Here is a 19,105-nt window from a genome sequence, read left to right as displayed (position 1 = left end):
AATGCCGGAAGGAATGGAGGTTGAAGGACGGTCGTGGGGGGAAAAGTCGGGAAGTGGAGGTGGGAATTTTATTTGCCGAAAATGAATTTGAATCGGGTTTGTAAAAGACTGCATAAGTGAAAAATGATTGATGCATAACCTGTGCACTCGTTTATACATGTTTCAGAATAATTTGAAATTCAGAGAAATAGCTTATGCACAAGTGCATAGGTCATGCACTGTCCTTATGCACTGTTCGGCAGGTATTGAAATCTTAGGTTAGTGGTCATGCAGTTGTGCATGAGTCATGCACCTTCCTTATGCAAGTTTCGGTGACCCTTGAAATTTTGAGGAGCGAAGTCATGCGGGAGTGCATAAGTTATGCACTCCCCTTATGCATCTCTCGGCAGAAGTGGTTTTTCAGAAAATCGGGTCATGCAGAAGTGCATAGGTCATGCACTCTGCTCATGCACTGTTCGGCAATTTTTGGAATTTTGGGTTGGTGGTCATGCAGATGTGCATAAGCTATGCACTCTGCTTATGCACTCTTCGGTGGGTTTTGAGATTTAGAGTATGAGGTCATGCAGAAGTGCATAAGCTATGCACTCTGCTTATGCAGGTCTCGACAACTTTGGTTTTTCTAGGTTTCTGGTCATGTAGAAGTACATAGGTCATGCACTCTGCTTATGCACCCCTCGGCAAGTTTGAATTTTTGGAGTTTCTTGGTTATGCGGAAGTGCATAACTTATGCACCTTCCTTATGCACCCCTCGGCAAGTTTGAATTTTTGGAGTTTCTGGTCATGCAGAAGTGCATAGGTTATGCACTCTGCTTATGCAGACTTCGGCAGAGAGAGAAAATGCAGAATTTGAAGTTGTGCAAATGTGCATAAGTCATGCACTCACCTTATGCAAGTTTTGACAGATATGAAATTTGACAAAATGAGGTTATGCAGAGTTGCATAAGCTATGCACTCTCCTTATGCACTTGCAATAAAGGTGGAAAATGGCAAGAATTGTGGTTATGCAGGATTGCATAAGCTATGCAGTTGCTTATGCACAATTCAACAAAATTAGGATTGCAATGGAACATGATTTGCAAGTGTGAAAAATACCCTAAAATGAAGAAATATAATTCCATGAAGCATAAACCATGAGAAATTTTCACTAAAAACACATCAATATATACAAAGTGTATCAAAAAGGCATCACACAAGCATGTAAAAATGGATCCTACATAAAAGACCTTTGAGAACTATGCCATTTTAAGTCAAATTCTGCAAATCAACATTTAGCACATAAAACTCCATAAAATCTGCATGAAGTTGCATCTAACCACAAATGAGAAATGAACTCTCCAAGTTTTGCCAAGAAAATGCAGCATTTCTACCTTGTATCCTATAACCCAAAGAAGCTCAAAACTGCAAAAATGACTCACTTACCACCATATTAACATTATAAGCACAAGTATTAAAAAAAATACACACCCAACCTCACCAAGAACTTAAGTGATCTGCTGCAGATTTTATTTTTCTGCTCTGCATAAACCAGATAGCAACTTCAGCAGTTCACCAACCTTCCTCCATTGAAATACATCCAACCTCACCAAAAACACAAGCCATTTGCTGCAGACACCCTTTTTGCTGCAGATTTCACTTTTCCTCTGCATAAACCAGATTGCAGCTCCTGCACAGGTTATGCAGCAAAAACCAATCAGTTTTTGGGAAAATATGAAGGACAAAATTTTCAAGTTAAGAATTACTTCCCCAACAGTTCACCAGCCTTTCTTCATTGAATTACATCTACAAGGGACAAGATTTAACAATGTCAAAAATTAAATTTGGGGAGATTTAAGATAAAACAAAATCAATGAAAATGAAAGTAAATTAGCAAAAGCAAAATAAAAGGACTTGGGATGCCTCCCAAGAGGGCTAATTTATAGTCCTTAGCTGGACTCTTCATGAATTTCACTGAAAAGAGGTGAGGGATTGGAGAGCTTGTAACAGCTTGCTCCCTTTATTGGGTCTCCAGTTATGTAATGCTTCAATCTATGCCCATTGACCTTAAAATTCCCAGATTTTTCACTCCAAATTTCAATTGCTCCATAAGGGAAAACCTTAGAAACTCTATATGGACCTGTCCACCTTGACCTGAGTTTTCCGGGGAACAATTTCAATCTTGAGTTAAGCAACAAAACTAAATCACCTTCTTTGAATTCCTTTTTTCTCAGATGCTTATCATGCCAAACTTTAGTTCTTTCTTTGTAAATACGGGCACTTTCATAAGCATCCATCCTCAATTCCTCAAGCTCATTAAGTTGTAACAACCTTTTCTCACCAGCTTGCTTAAGATCAAAATTCAAGGTTTGAATGGCCCAATATGCTCTATGTTCTAGCTCCACAGGTAAATGACAAGACTTACCATACACCAACCTAAAGGGAGTAGTTCCTATAGGGGTTTTGTAGGCAGTCCTATATGCCCATAAAGCATCATCTAGTTTGATAGACCAATCTTTCCGAGAATTGTTCACTGTTTTCTCCAAAATATGCTTGAGCTCTCTGTTAGAAATTTCAACTTGTCCTGAAGTTTGAGGGTGGTATGGGGTAGCTATCTTGTGCACTACACCATACTTCCTCATTAAGCTCTCAAATTGCTTATTGCAAAAATGGGAACCCCCATCACTAATTATAGCCCTAGGAGCTCCAAATCTGCTCAAGACAAATTTCTTCAAAAATTTCACTACCACTCTAGCATCATTAGTTGGAGTTGCAATAGCTTCCACCCACTTTGACACATAGTCAACCCCAACTAAGATGTATCTATTACCATATGAAGGAGGGAATGGCCCCATAAAATCTATTCCCCAAACATCAAATAATTCCACTTCAAGAATATTATTTAGGGGCATTTGATCTCTTTTTGACAAATTTCCACTCCTTTGACATTTATCACAATCCAACACAAATTTCCTCACATCCTTAAAAAGATTTGGCCAAAAGAAACCAGCTTGCAAAATTTTACTAGCTGTCTTAGAGATTCCAAAATGACCTCCATAATCAGAAGCATGGCAATGATGCATAATACTCTGTACCTCCTCTTCAGGAATACATCTTCTAATTAGACCATCACAACATCTCCTAAAGAGTAAAGGGTCATCCCACCTATAAAATTTTACCTCATGCAAAAACTTTTTCTTTTGTTGCCATGTCATACCTAGAGGTAAAACTCCACAAGATAGATAATTCACAAAGTCTGCATACCAAGGTAGTTTAGCAACAAGAGAGAAAAGTTGTTCATCCAAGAAAAACTCATCAATAGGGATTTCATCCGATTCTTCATCATCCAATTTCAGCCTACTAAGGTTATCAGCAACTACATTTTCAGCTCCCTTCTTATCTCTAATCTCCAAATCAAACTCTTGTAGCATTAGAATCCACCTAATGAGCCTAGGTTTGGCCTCCTTTTTACGGAGCAAATACGATGGTGCATGATCTGAAAATATAACCACCTTTGAGTCAATAATGTAAGGTCTGAACTTTTCCAATGCAAAGACAATTGCCAAAAATTCTTTTTCAGTTGTTGCATAATTTGTTTGAGCCTCATCCAGTGTTCTACTAGCATAATAAATAGCATAAGCCTTTTTGTCCTTTCTTTGACCAAGAACAGCCCCAATTGCATAGTTGCTAGCATCACACATAATTTCAAAAGGTAGGCTCCAATCAGGTGGTTGCATGATAGGTGCAGTGATAAGAGCTTGCTTCAACCTGCAAAAGGCATCCAAACACTCTTGGTCAAATACAAATGGTGTGTCATTACTTAACAAATTAGATAAAGGTTTAGCTATTTTAGAAAAATCCTTAATAAAGCGTCTGTAGAACCCGGCGTGTCCTAGGAAACTTCGAATTCCCTTGACATTGGTAGAAGGAGCCATCTTCTCTATCACTTCGACTTTGGCTTTATCAACCTCTATTCCTCTGTTAGACACCAAATGTCCAAGCACTATCCCTTCCTGAACCATGAAATGACACTTTTCCCAGTTTAACACAAGGTCGAGATTCGCACATCGCAAAACTTTAGAAAGGTTAGCCAAGCATATATCAAATGAAGATCCATAAACAGAAAAATCATCCATAAAAACCTCCATTATGTCTTCGATGAAATCTGAGAAGATTGCCATCATGCACCTTTGAAAAGTGACCGGTGCATTACACAACCCAAATGGCATCCTCCTATAAGCAAAGGTTCCATATGGACAAGTAAAAGTGGTTTTCTCTTGATCATTTGGATGGATAGGGATTTGAAAAAAACCTGAATATCCATCTAAATAGCAAAAGTAAGAATGCCTAGCTAGTCTTTCCAACATCTGATCAATGAAGGGAAGTGGAAAATGATCTTTTCTAGTGGCAACATTTAATTTTCTGTAATCTATGCACATTCGCCAACTAGTCACTGTTCTGGTGGGAATTAATTCATTATTTTCATTTTTGACCACTGTCATTCTACCCTTTTTTGGGACAACATGTACTGGGCTCACCCAAGTCTTATGCGAGATGGGATATATGATCCTGCATCAAGCAACTTCAAAATTTCCTTTTTAACAACTTCTTTCATATTTGGGTTCAACCTCCTCTGATGTTCAATAGATGGTTTACAATTTTCTTCCAAACTGATTCTATGCATGCAAAAGTGTGGGCTTATTCCCTTAATGTCATCTATGGTGTATCCCAAAACTTTCCTAAATTGTCTCAACACTCTTAACAACTTATCAGCTTCTAAAGTATTCAAATTTGCATTTACAATTACTGGATAAGTGTTATTGGTGCCAAGAAATTCATACCTGAGCTGAGAAGGAAGTTGCTTAAGTTCTACCTTAGGTGCATCTTCTTCCTTGAATGATGGTTGCTTAAATTCGACTTTTTCCTTTTGTGTGAGTTAAAAAACTGGAGCAGAAATGAATGGTAGACTACCCTCTAAGTGTTGAGCATATGCAGCTACATGAGGGTTGTCATAGTCTATGCCTCCTCCATGAACCAAACAATTTTCAAGTGGATCTTCTGGATATTTCTTTCTGAAGTGTTCTTCAACCAGCTCATCAATAATATCAACTCTCAAGCAAGTATCAGCTTCAGAATGATGCTTTTTCATAGTGTTATTAATATTGAAAACCAATTGCTCTTCACCAACCCTAAGAGTTAATTTTTCTCCCTTGACATCAATCAATGCTCCTGCTGTAGCCAGGAAAGGCCTTCCCAAGATAATTGGAATATTAAAATCTTCCTCCATGTCCAAGATGACAAAGTCAACAGGTATGTAGAACTTCCCAACCTTCAGAGGCACATTCTCCAAAATCCCTTCAGGATACTTGATTGATCTGTCAGCTAACTGAAGAGAAATGTGGGTTGGCTTTAGATCTCCCATGTTGAGCTTCTCATAAATGGAGAGGGGCATAAGGCTAACACTAGCCCCTAAATCACATAGAGCTTTTGTAGAACAAGACTCTCCAATGTGGCATGGAATTGAAAAACTCCCTGGATCCTTGAGCTTTGGGGGAAGTTTCCTTTGAAGGATAGCACTACATTCTTCTGTCAAAGCTACAGTTTCATCATCTTCAAGTTTTCTCTTGTTTGAGAGAATTTCTTTCAAGAATTTGGCATAAGAGGGCATTTGTGAAAGAGCACCAACAAAAGGTACATTTATGTAAAGTTTCTTCAAAACTTCTAAGAACTTCCCAAATTGCCTATCAAGCTTGGCTTTGTGAAATCTTTGTGGGAAAGGAAGTTGTGGCTTGTAGGGTTCAGGAGGTATATATTTCTCTTCTTTCTCTTCAAATTTTTCCTTACATTTTTCTGCACTCTCTTGTTTTTCACTCCCATCAGTTTCTTTCTCATTTTCTCTCTTCTCACTGTTTTCACTCTTCTCATCATTTATAACTTTTCCACTTCTTAAAGTAATAGCTTGACACTGCTCTCTTGGATTTTCTGGTTGACTTGGAAGCTTTCCAAAAGATTTGGCACTTGAGGAGGATGCTTGTTGTGCAATCTGGTTTTCCAGCATTCTGTTATGTGTCTGCATCTGTTCCAGCCTTGCTTTCATCTCTCTCATCTCCTCATCTCCTCATCATGCTTATTTTGGTTAGCAAGAATCTGTTGCAATAAAGCTTCAGTGGTGGAATTTCGTTCTTGCTGTTTTGGTGGAGAGTTCATATTTTTCTGCTGAAAATTAGGCAGTGGTTGCCTATTTTGCTGATATGGAACTCCTTGTTGCTGATGTGGTTGAAAATTCTGATTTTGAACTTGATTTTGCTGATTTCCCCATGAAAAGTTGGGATGATTCCTCCAATTTGGATTGTAAGTTTGAGAGTAAGGATTTCCCATTTGCTTGTTTCCATAATTACCAACATATGCTGCTTGTTCTCCATAATCTACTCCACAGCTGGTAGTTTCTTCTGCATAAGCCACTTGTTGTGAACTTCCAGCTGATGATGTTGAACTAACCAACATACTCAAGTCTTCCATCTTCTTAGCCAAAACATTAGTAAGTGCATCAAATTTTGCATTAATCATGTTGAATGGGTCAAGATCATACATTCCAGCAGCTTGCCTCTTTTGAGTTTGAGCTGATCCTCTTGGACTACTCCAAAGATGAGTATTCTTTGCAATTTTCTCCAATAGCTCATAAGCTTCATCTTCATGCTTTATAATAAATTCTCCTCCTGTTTGAGCATCAATAATTCCTCTAATTGCAGGAGTGACATTTGTGTAAAAATTCTGGTTTATCATCCATTTCGGAATGGCATGATGTGGGCATAATCTCTCTAATTCCTTCCATCTCATCCATAACTCATAAAGAGTTTCATCCTCTCTTGGTCTGAAAGCTGTCATTTGATTCCTCAGCTCTTGAGTTTTTCCAGGTGGAAAATATTGTGCAAGAAATGCATCAGTGAGTTGCTCCCAATTTGTAATGGAGTTGTGAGGTAAAGAATCAAGCCAATCCAATGCTCTATCTTTCAAAGAGAATGGGAATAGCTTCAATCTTGCTGCATCATCAGACACTCCAGGTTGTTTTTGCATGTCGCAAATCATAGCAAACTTCTTCAGGTGTGTGTGTGGATTTTCAGAAGGATGACCTCCAAATTGAGAATTTTGAATCATTTGAAGAACTCCAAAATCCATCTTGTAACTATTTGCATCAATCCTTGGTCTTGCTATGCTCTCTCTCAAGTCATCAAAACGTGGAAAAGCATGATCCATCATACTTCCCCTAGGCACGTTTGCATTAACAACTTCTTCTCCGTGGGCTTCATTTTCATTGTTTTGACCATTTCCAGCATTACCAACACCAATTCTAATTCTTTCATCAGCCATGTCTGCTTCAATTTCAATCTCTCTCAAAGCTTCCTTCCTTTTTCTGGTTTCTTTCTTGTTGGCTTTACAAAACTTTTCAATTTCAGGATTGAACAATAAGGATGTGTCACTTGAGCTTCTAGCTCTTCTCATAAAAGATTAAAAGTACCTGAAAAAGAACAAACAAACACAAAATGAAAAGATAACAAAAAAAATAAAACTATAAACAACTAAAATAATCAAGAATTCAATCTTAAACAAACAACTCCCCGGCAACGGCGCCAAAAACTTGTTGCGTCCCTACCGCAAGTGCACGGGTCGTACAAGTAGTATAGAAAAGATATCGATCCCACGAGGAGTTGTGTTAATGGTTGAATTTTTGATATAAAAGTTGACTAAATCGAAGTATCTATGAAATTAAAGAAGTGAATTGATGAGCAATGGAGCGTGAAATCTATATGTGGAAAATCAATATTCTATTCAACAATGTATTGCATTAAGCTAAAATTGCATCAAATTGAAATAAGCAAGTTCAAATATGGCAATATTGAAAATGGCAAGCAATTAAATTCAATTGAAAATTAACAATGGTAAAAAGGCGATTCCGGAGTTCGGGATTTCATATTCGAGCTATTTTGGGATTTAAATCGGTTATCCAATTTTATGAAACTTACGGGTTTTAAGGAGATTAATTCTTAAATCCTTTGAATTCCCTTTCGAGTGAGACAAAGAGTGCCTTAATCAAACTAATCCTACTTTCGTGGAGTTAGAATTAATTAAGACCCATTAAGTTCTTTAATTAATCTGTGAATCCTCTTAATCCTTAGCCTATTTCTAGGTCTAAGTTAATTAAGTCCAATTTCTTGATTATCTATCACAAGGCCTTCTTCTTTCGGTGCTTCAACCATGGATTAAGAACATCACTTAATGGGATCCTACACTAAGCATGTCATTAAGCATACAAGAAATGAATAAAACTCATTAAGACCACAAAATACGGATTACCCAATCAAGATCCACAAAATATCTCAAATATTACAACCCTTACTCCAGAATCAAAAGTAAACTACTCACTATCCATAATTCTTACAAGATATTATGAGTTTATAAGGAGATAAAGCTTTAATCTAAACTAAGAAGTAAGAAATTAAACACTAGAAATGTAGAAAAGTGTAAGGAAAGAAAGAAATCTGCAAATCTTGGTTAAAAATGGTGTGGAAGGTGGAAGTGACTCTTCAAATTCTGCTCAGCCCCTCCTTTCCTTTTCTGCTCCTTGTCCCCCCTCTAAAATGGGAAAATGAGACTATTTATAGCATTTTTCTGACATGGAGCCCTAAAATGGTATGTTCTAGGAGGAATTATTTGAGGGAATCTTCTGCCAGCTCATTAATGAACTCTTTATGGGACTGCATAAGTGGACTGCATAAGTTATGCAGTCCCTTATGCGATTTTAACTGGTTACGAGTCACTTATGCAATCGCATGACTTGGTGCATAGGTTATACACAATTCCATGAAGGTGCATAAGGGAGGCGAGAATGTGCATAAGCTATGCGATCTCCTTATGCACATTTCGGCTGGTTACGAGCAGTGATCTTTCTCCTTATGCAGATCTGCATAGCTTATGCGGCAAGTTATGCACAGTTTGGTCAATGCATATTTCAGCTTGAAAACTTGTTTTTGACATCTTTTGGCTGTAGAAGACACTCCTCAATGGCAAAATTCTCTATAGTCCTTTAAAAACACCATTTTTCCTACAAAAGAAAGTAAAAATTACAAATTAATGCAAAATTGACAACTATGAAAAACTAACTAATTAACTAATGAAATTAGCTAAAAATGACTAATAATCAAATAAAAAGGGTTATAAAATTAGACCTAAATGACTATGCAAAATGTATGCATCAGTCCCTTACCTCCAGAGGCCACTCAAGAGGAACTAAATACTTTGGACAAGTGGAAGGAGCATGATATGAGAGTCAAATGTTAAATGCTTGCTTCTATGAGTAATGAGTTACAGAAGCAGCATGAAAATATGCAAAATGTAAGTGAGATCCTCCTTCATCTGCAAGAGTTATATGGTGAGCACAGTAGGAATGCTTGGTATGAGATATCTAGACAGCTATTCCGCATGAGGATGTCTGACGGACAGAATGTAGGAGATCATATCCACAAGATGATTCGGCTTATTGAGCAGCTGGAACATCTTGATTTTCACATGGATTTCCAATTGCAGACGGATCTGATCCTTCAGTCCCTGCCTGAGTCATTTTTGAATTTTGTGACAAATTTTCATATAACAAAGCAAGAGTGTACTTTGGCTGGATTGCTTAACATGCTGGTTATTGCCTAAAAGAATATGCCGAGCAATAAAGGAAAAGAGGTGGCTTTGATTGTATCTTCTTCTTCTGCTGGAAAGTCCAGAAAGAAGAAAGGAAATAAGAATAAGAAACCTCAAATTCATGGACCTTCCAAAAAGATAGCCAAACAGAAGGGCAAGACCGAAAATGACAAAAGCAAGGGAAAGTGTTTCCATTGCCAGAAGGATGGGCACTGAAAAAGAAACTGCCTAGAGTATCTTGCTTATCTGAAGGACAAGAAGGATAGACCTTTAGAAGGTATGTTTGTGTCTTGTTATTTTGATTCTAATGATGCTCATAGTTCATCTACAGCTTGGATTTTAGATACTGGTGCTAGTTCTCATATTACTTATGATATGCAGGAACTAGCAAATAGCAGCAGCTTGTAGTCATGAGATATTAGACTCCGGGTTGGCAATGGCTCAACTGTTGAAGCTTTAGCCATAGGATCTAAATCTTTATATATGTGTGGACATATTTTGTATTTAAATAATGTTTTGCATGTACCTGATGCTTTTAAGAACATCATTTCTATATCTAGTTTGACTAGAAATGGTTATGAATTTCAGTTCACAAATGATGTTTACAATATTTATTTTGGAAATAAATATGTTGGCTCAGGTTATATGGATGATGGACTTTATTATTTAGATAATAATGTTAAATACAAATCTAATGCAAGCAATCTAAATGAATATAATGCCATGATGAAAATCAACTCAAGTTTAAAATATATTTGGCACTTAAGATTAGGTCATGTTGCAGAAGATAGGATTGTAAAGCTGGAGAAAATGGGGATTTTATCCTCATTGGGTTCTAAATCTACTCCAACTTGTGAATCCTGCCTTCAAGACAAAATGACTAGATCACCTTTTGTTGGACAAGGGTTAAGAGCTGAAAATATTTTGGAATTGATAGACTGTAATGTGTGTGGTCCATTTAAGAAAATGGCTAGAGGCGGTTTTCATTACTTTATTACCTTTACTAATGATAAATCAAGGTTTAGGTATTTTTATTTGATGAAATACAAACATAAATCCTTTGAAAAGTTCAAAGAATTTAAATGTGAAGTAGAAAATCAAACAGGAAAAAGTATTAAACTCTTCGACCAGATCGTGGAGGTGAATACTTAAGTACTAAATTCGATGAATACTTGAAAGAGCATGGCATTGTCTCCCAACTGAAACTTCCAGGAATGCCACAACTGAATGGTGTATTTGAAAGGAGAAATCGTACCCTATTAGATATGGTACACAGTATGATGAGCTATACTGATATGCCAATCTCTTTTTTAGGGATTTGCATTAGAATCAGCTTTGCATATTCTAAATAGGATTCCATCAAAATCAGTTTCTTCCACACCTTATGAGATATGGCATGGAAGAAAACCGAGTCTTAAGCATGTTAAGATTTGGGGTTGTCCAGCTTATATTAAAAAGCTGAACACTGATAAATTAGAAACTAGATCAGAAAAAGGTCGATTTATTGGATATCTAAAAGAAAGTTTTGAATATTATTTTTATTTGCCTACATCACAAAATGTTGTGGTAAGCAGAGATGCTATATTTTTTGAACAACAGTTTATTCAAGAAGGTGGCAAAGGAAAGCAAATAGAGTTAGAATTAGAGAATTCTAACCAACCAACAGATCAAATGGATATAGATCTATCTAGTCAACCTACACCTATTGATAAAATATCTACAGTAATTCCTCGCAGATCGACTAGGATATCTCACCCACCAGTGAAATATGGTTTTCTTTATGAAGATGAACAAGAGTTGTTTACTCATGAAGAAATAGATCATAGAGATGATCCTCTTACCTATGAAGAAGCTATATAAGATATAGACTCTTCAAAATGGATTGAAGCTATGAAATTCGAAAATGATTCCATGCATAAGAACCAAGTTTGGGACCTTGTTGACCCACCTGAAGGTATTGTACCTATAGGGAATAAATGGGTTTTTAAGAAGAAAATTGGTTCTGATGGAAAGGTAGAGACCTATAAAGCAAGGCTAGTAGTGAAAGAGTTTCGCCTAAGGCAAGGAATCGACTATGAGGAGACTTTCTCGCCTGTTGCCATGCTTAAATCAATTAGGATTCTATTAGCAATAGCTGCATACTATGATTATGAGATTTGGCAGATGGATGTCAAAATAACTTTTCTCAATGGATACATTGATGAAAACATTTTCATGGAATAACCTAGGGGTTTTGAATCCCAAGATAGTTCCAAGGTGTGCAAGCTGAAGCGATCCATTTATGGGTTAAAACAAGCTTCAAGGAGTTGGAACATCTGTTTTGATGAAGCCATTAAGTCATTTGGTTTTATAAAAAATGTGGATGAACCATGTGTATATAAGAAGGTTAGTGATAGTGCTGTCACTTTTCTTGTCTTATATGTGGATGACATTCTGTTGATAGGTAATGACATAGGTATGTTGACAACTGTTAAGATATGGTTGTCAAATACATTCTCCATGAAAGACTTAGGGGAGGCAACCTGTATTCTTGGAATTCACATTTATAGAGATAGAGCGAAAAGAATAATTGGTTTATCCCAAAGTCTACACTTGGAAAAGGTGTTAAAGAGATTTAACATGCTTGATTCCAAGAGAGGATTGTTACCAGTAAGACATGGTATCCACCTTTCTAAAGAGATGTCTCCAAAGACACCCGAAGAAAGAGATAAAATAACTAAGATTTCATATGCTTCGGCTATTGGAAGTTTGATGTATGCAATGATGTGTACTAGGCCGGATATCGCATATGCTATTAGTTTGACTAGCAGGTTTCAATCCAATCCAGGTTTGAAATACTGGATAGCTGTCAAGAATATCCTTAAGTACTTGAGAAGAACTAAGAATTTATTCTTGATTTATGGAGGTGGTGACTTGCAATTGGATGATTATACTGATTCTGATTTTCAATTAGATATCGATAATAAAAAGTCTACCTCTGGGTTTGTGTTCATTTGTAATGGAGGTGTAGTCAGTTGGAAGAGTTCCAAACAGAGTACGACTACTGATTCCACTGCAGAGGCCGAGTACATTGTTGCATCAGATGTTACAAAAGAGGCTGTTTGGATAAAGAAGTTCGTGACAGAACTTGCAGTAGTTTCTTCCATTGAGTCAGCAGTTCCTCTTTACTGTGACAACAATGGGGCGGTCTACAGGCTAAGGAACCTCGATCTCACCAGAAATCCAAACACATAGAAAGGCGCCACCGCATTATCAGAGAGATAGTTGGGCGAGGCGATGTAGCCATGCAGAAAATAGCATCAGCTGAAAATCTAGCTGATCCATTTACGAAGCCTATGTCACAAGCTCAGTTAGACCGACATCTTGAGAAGATGGGTCTAAGATATTATAATGAATGACTCTAGTGCTAGTAGGAGATTGTTAGTAGTATGCCCTAGAGCATATCATTTTGTATGTATCTAGTATATATTTTATTAATAAAAGGCATTTTCACTTTTCCATTTACATAATATATTTATATGTAATAGAAAAGGTCCATTGATATTTTGTTAGAAATTCTATTCTTAAGTTATTAAGAATATGAGTGATAGTATTTCTAGCACAAAGTATCATAAATTGGTTCACAATCGAGGATACTTCACAAAGGACATGACTTATCCAGAAAGATTATAATCATGTTTGTTCCCAAGGTATCTATATGAGATATAAATAAGATGGAGTGGTGAGTCTCATGCCACATAACAAATATGATAGGAACTTATACATGATAAGTAGGCCAAACTAGCGACGCTTATGACAAGCACATGGAGTTTACTCTTGTCAATGCATTGTCATATATCATATCAGTGCATATAATCTTTAGACCTGAGATAACACATTTATCTTGTATATAGGTGGTTTGAGTTTGATACTGCTTTCATACTTGTACTGCGTATGGGTATATGGGCATGTGTTGTCTCCTATTAGTTATATATGGTGATAGGTGTTGATCAAGATGAAATCCGTTACCCTAAGTAAATAGGGATAAAGTCCTATGTTCATTTAATTGTTCTTGATGTTTCAAAGTTCCTAGCCAGGATATATAGATTTAGTCAGAAAAGAGTTTCTGACAAGAAAATATAATTAATCAAGAACTGGAATTAAAAGAAAACATAATGTTCATAGCAAATGGGGTTTGACATTAACCATGACTCCAGCTCGAATTGGAATTTTGTAACGGAGAGATTCTAGTACATGGTAACATATGATTAAAGGTTCATTTAAGGTATTCCTTATTACTGATTGAGTGGTCATGGCATACTATGCTAGGTGTCAACCATGGTCTATGAGATGCCTAAAATGATTTAGAGAAATCATTTATGGTAAGAAAGAGTTCTAATAATATTAAGAGTTAGGCTCATTACTTATTGCCAATAAGTGTTACATTTTAGTAACACTTTTTTGATCATTCTTCATTCAATTATATGGATTGGATCGGTCTAGCAATGATGGAATTTATATTCTGTTTACAGAATCACATAAAATTTTATCTAAATCCATAGATGGATATGGAATGTATGAAATACATATGAACGGAGGAATAAAAAGAATTTTATACTCAAATTAGAATTTGTAACAGATACAACTGGAAAAGAATTGAGAAATTTCACTTAACTTAGACTTATAAAATTTTGTATAGAATAGCAAAACAAAAAGTGATTCAATTTCAACCATTATTATGATATTACATATTCCAATACGATTGAATACCCGTAAAATAAATGGATTAGGGATTTAATCTTTCGATGAGATAAAGAACCAATAATCAGAAACAATATAAAGTTGATTTTTTTTAGTACTTAGTTTTTTCGTGGATTTCATTGTTTAGTCCAAAAAAAAACATAGAAGAAATATATTTTTATCTATTTTTTTAATCGAGTTCATATAATACGATTGAAGTGCATAAGAAGGTTTGTTTATTAAACATACGCAGACATAGCTATAACTATCTATTGTTATACGTCTCTTCTTTTACTACAGTTCTATTTTGGACAGCGCATGTCATGCTCTATCAAAATTTCTATTCAATGAAAAATTGAATAGAAATTTTCTTATAGGAATCATAGACAGATAAGATATCAAATTAGATATCTGTGTAAAATTTTATGTTCTAGGGTTTACATATATTCATAATTGTTGTTATAATTGAAATTGAGAAGAATTTTTTTTTATTGAAAATAATCAATACTGATCGGTTATGTAACAATTTTCTTATATAATTAGGATTAGGGAAATACTATTTTAGATTCAAACCCAAGAATTGTTCATGAATTACAGTCAAGTCAATAGTTAATGGTTCCAATTTATCCTTAATTTTGGCTTTTGTGGCTGAAAATTCATTTTTCATTTCAATAGACAATAGAAAGGGGAAAGAATTTAGAATTTAGATAGTGTATGTTTTGAGATACTATAAAAAAAATTAATCGAAAAAATATATCCAATCGAAAGGATTTGTTTTTAGGAAAGGGATTAATAAAAATGGAATTCAAGATGCAAGTGCAAAAAAAATGAGGGGGGATATTTTCATCTATTTTGTGTTGCCTTGGCAGCATGGCCGAGTGGTAAGGCGGGGGACTGCAAATCCTTTTTCCCCAGTTCAAATCCGGGTGTCGCCTGATCAACAAAAGGTGCAAAATGCTTTATTCCCTTTTGCTGATATAACTTGTTGAACTTTCCCCCAACAGAAGCACGCGAAGGAAAGGACATCTTGATACTTCCTTGATTCTAAACATCGGAAAATTCTGTTCTCTAAAGTACTGTAAATTCTTACATCTAGGATTCGGGGAAAGTTTACAGTGGTGAAAGGGAATCGGTAAATCTTGATATAATAGTCCTTCCACTACTAAGGTCTTTTGTATACAAACTCATGAGAATTCCTGAGTACTCAGGAATTCAATCAATCAAATAGTGATTGAATAGATAATTGGCCTTTACTTATACATATCTATTTTTTTCTTACATTTTAGTAACACTTTTTTGATATTTCCAAGGGAAGGGACAAAAGAAACATCTTATTCTTTCTTCAACAATTTCTGATCTCTAGTGGACCTCTCAGTGGGATTCGAACCCAGATAAAGTTCTGACGATCTGTCAAAGAAAAAAGAACGAATGGATCTTGTAGGATTCCTAAAAAATTCTTCGATTTCTTCCGGAAGCAGATGATTATTCATCTCCTTCTCACCTTCCGTGAATAGCCGGGACATTGAGAAATATCCAGAAAGGCATTTAGGGAATCAGTCTGATTCTATCTCTGTTCGTTCTGTTTGAAGAAAGGAAGGATCCCAAAGAATCGATCTTTCTTTTAGTTGTTGAATCTTTCTTTGATTGATCAATGTGTGATATTCTGAATCCTCATTACTAATGGAATCAAAATGATCTCTGGATTGATCAGAAGATCCCTTCAATTGGCTAGAATTCCTTCCTTGAATGAAATTAGATCTTGTGGAATCATATTGAATATTTGACGATATATTCCGTGCCTTGCTAAAAAACTGATCCTTGTTTACCAACCACACATTGTCTAACCAAATTCTCGATATGTTACTCAAAAAATCCGATTCGTGCGGATTATTCCCCCAACTAATGAAGAGATCTTGGCGGAATTGCCACATATGAAATTGAGCACAATTTTGCAAAGAAATAGCCCACTTCTTTCTCGAGAAGAGATAGGAAACATGATCAAATCATTTGATTGAATAGTTGACCCAGCTCCTTGTTGTTTGAAGAAACCCTCCACTTCAATTGGTATTTTTTCAAGAAAAGCAAACATGAGACAACAAATCCAGTCTTTCACTAAGATTTCGAATAGCTGTCCCGAATTCAAGTTGATTATGTTTCGCCCCTTCCTCGGAGAAAGACGATCAAACAATTCCCAATCATGGTCCTTGCGGATCGGATCATCCATGCCAATAAGTAATGAGCCTAGTAAGTCACACATCTACACAAGCTAATCACCATTTAAAATGTGATTTAATTGATTAATTAAAGAGTTTAATTAATTAATTAAAGAGGTTTAGTTTGCAATAAGATTGCAAAGTCCTTAGCATGACTTGAATCCAAATATAGGTTATTGGATGTATAGTATAAATTAAATTTATATTTAATTTGATTAAATATGAATTTAATTATGAGAAATTAATTAATGAAGATTAATTAATTAATTAATTTATATTTGATATAAATTGATTTAAAGAGGAGAAATTATAATTTTGGGTTGAGAACTCAAATTAAAGAGTAAGGGCAAATTGATTTTTTCACATGGTGATATGTGGCACATATCACCATATGATCTTGCCAATTGTCTTTCTATTGTAACACCCCCGTTTGCATAGCCTGGTAGATTTCACTGTTCCGGTGACCGGTGTCGGTCTGGATAATTAAGGAGATTAGAACCATATTAAAGACAATTTGAGAAGCCATAAACACAAATAATTAGTAATGTTCAATTAGTTAAGTATAAATAAGAAAAACAGAACATAAGAAGTTAAACGAGCCGAGAGTCACAGCGATGGGTGACCTCCTCGGGAACGATTGCGAAGTCATTTTAAACTCAAATTTCGAATCGTAAAATGTGACGCTGTGGTCCTTAAGACTATTATGAACACAGTGGAAAAGAGAAAATTACGAAAAAGAACTGTTAAGTCAGTCAAATAATTAGGTCAGGAAGCCGGAAGAAATATTGGATTATTTGCAAACCGGGATGAACCAGCGAGGGGCAATTTGGTCAATTGACCCCGAGAGTTGACTCCTAACCTAACTGTCAAATAAAATTGGAGAAAAGAAAATTTCGGAATCGATAATTAAATTAAAGAACTAATAGAAAAAAAAAAGAGGAAAATCAAAAAGTAAAAAGGTGATGACATCATGCATGACCTTATGCATGATGCCATAACTAAACTAATTAATTTAATTAATTAATTAGAATTTTTGTGGTATTCCATAAGTTAAATTAGATAAAAGAAAACAAAAAAAAAAAAATTTAAAGTTGTCTTCTTTCTTTCCATCTTGCCGCCCCACCTTCTCCCTAACTCTTCCATGAAAATCCTCCATTAAAGCTTACACTCAAGCTTAATTTTCTCCACTTAATCTTCATAAATCCCATAAAAAGCTTACTAGAGCTTGCAATCTCAACTTAGGAAGAAGATTATAAGAAGAAAGAAGGGCTAAAGATAGAGATTTGAAGCTTTAAGTTGAGGTTAGTATGTTAACTTCTTATTTTTCCATTTAAATGCATAATTAGTTATTGAAATGAGCTTGGAACTAATGAAATGAAATAAAAACATGGGAGAGGGACCAAATTGAAATTTTGGCCTGGTTGAAGGGAGTATGATTTTGTATGGTTTGATGTGTTTAGAATGAATTAAAGGTGTTAGTAAACTTACATGAGTATGGTAGTAAGATGGAAATGCATAAATGTGATTAATTGTAACAATTAAGTGAATTAGGGTTTGGAGACCTAGGCTTTTGAGGCAAATTTTGGAGAAATGCTTAAATGATGACTTTGACCTATTGTGAGCTGAAAAATGGTCAATAATGACCAAAGGAGATGCGTGGGAATTGTTGGAATGGAAGTCAAATTCGTAGGGTAAATGGTCATGCTGCTGGCAGCATGAACAAGCCAACTTTGAAGGACCAAAACGGAAATTTTATAAGTCCAATTGATATGGCACCAATTGGGGATGAAAATAGACATAAAATGGCACAATTTTCATTAAGGAACCATGCCCAAAAACTGACTAAAACCTAATGAACCAATTGACCAAAGTTGGTTAAGAGCAGTCTGCCACTGTACAAACTGACCAAATGAACAGTATTTGTTCATTTGGTCATAACTCAAGCTAGGCAAGTCAAATTGACCTGAAATTTTACCAGTGGTTATATCACATATAGACCTAAAACTTTCATGAAGAACACAAGTCCAAATTCTGCCAGAAACCAAGCCATTTGGCCACCCCAAGTTGGTGACCCAAATCTGCCAGCACCAAACTTTGCCCAGAAAATCTAGGTTATTTTCCATCCTGCAGCCCTGATTCAAAGGGCCATAACTTGAGCTACAAAACTCCAATTGAGGTGATCCAAAAATGAGAATAAACTTAAGACATTAAGGAACATTTTCTATGAAGAAAGGTTTGCCAAATTCCAACAGTAAAATTACCAATGGAACAGTGCAACTTGGAGCACCAAAACTGAAAATTTGATAATTTGGCCAAAAGGACTTAAACTCTGAGAAAATGACCAAAACCAACAAATTTAATGACCAAAATGTGGTATGTGGGTGAAGTTGGAGTCCCCATACCTATTAAGCCTTAAAAAGTCAACAATTTGACTTGAATAGTGTAGTGAATAGTAACCCGAAACACAAAAACTTCGAGAACGTCGAAATTAGCGCAATAAAGCTAATTAAAAA

At 35.7% G+C, this 19,105-nt stretch overlaps 2 non-coding genes across 2 annotated transcripts; both read left to right on the top strand.

Moving 5' to 3' along the window:
* The first annotated feature begins 6,766 nt into the window (after window positions 1–6,766).
* LOC131173703 (small nucleolar RNA R71) lies at window positions 6,767–6,873 on the top strand. Its single transcript, XR_009144016.1, has one exon. It is a non-coding gene; the product is annotated as a small nucleolar RNA R71 (small nucleolar RNA).
* An 8,370-nt stretch (window positions 6,874–15,243) lies between these two features.
* Window positions 15,244–15,314, top strand: TRNAC-GCA (transfer RNA cysteine (anticodon GCA)). Its single transcript has one exon. It is a non-coding gene; the product is annotated as a tRNA-Cys (tRNA).
* The last annotated feature ends 3,791 nt before the right edge of the window (window positions 15,315–19,105 follow it).

This window comes from Hevea brasiliensis, chromosome 14, assembly GCF_030052815.1.
Source record: "Hevea brasiliensis isolate MT/VB/25A 57/8 chromosome 14, ASM3005281v1, whole genome shotgun sequence".
Classification (NCBI taxonomy): domain Eukaryota; kingdom Viridiplantae; phylum Streptophyta; class Magnoliopsida; order Malpighiales; family Euphorbiaceae; genus Hevea; species Hevea brasiliensis.
The sequence above is the reverse complement of the archived record's forward strand: the minus strand, read 5'-3'. Positions and strand labels throughout refer to the sequence as shown.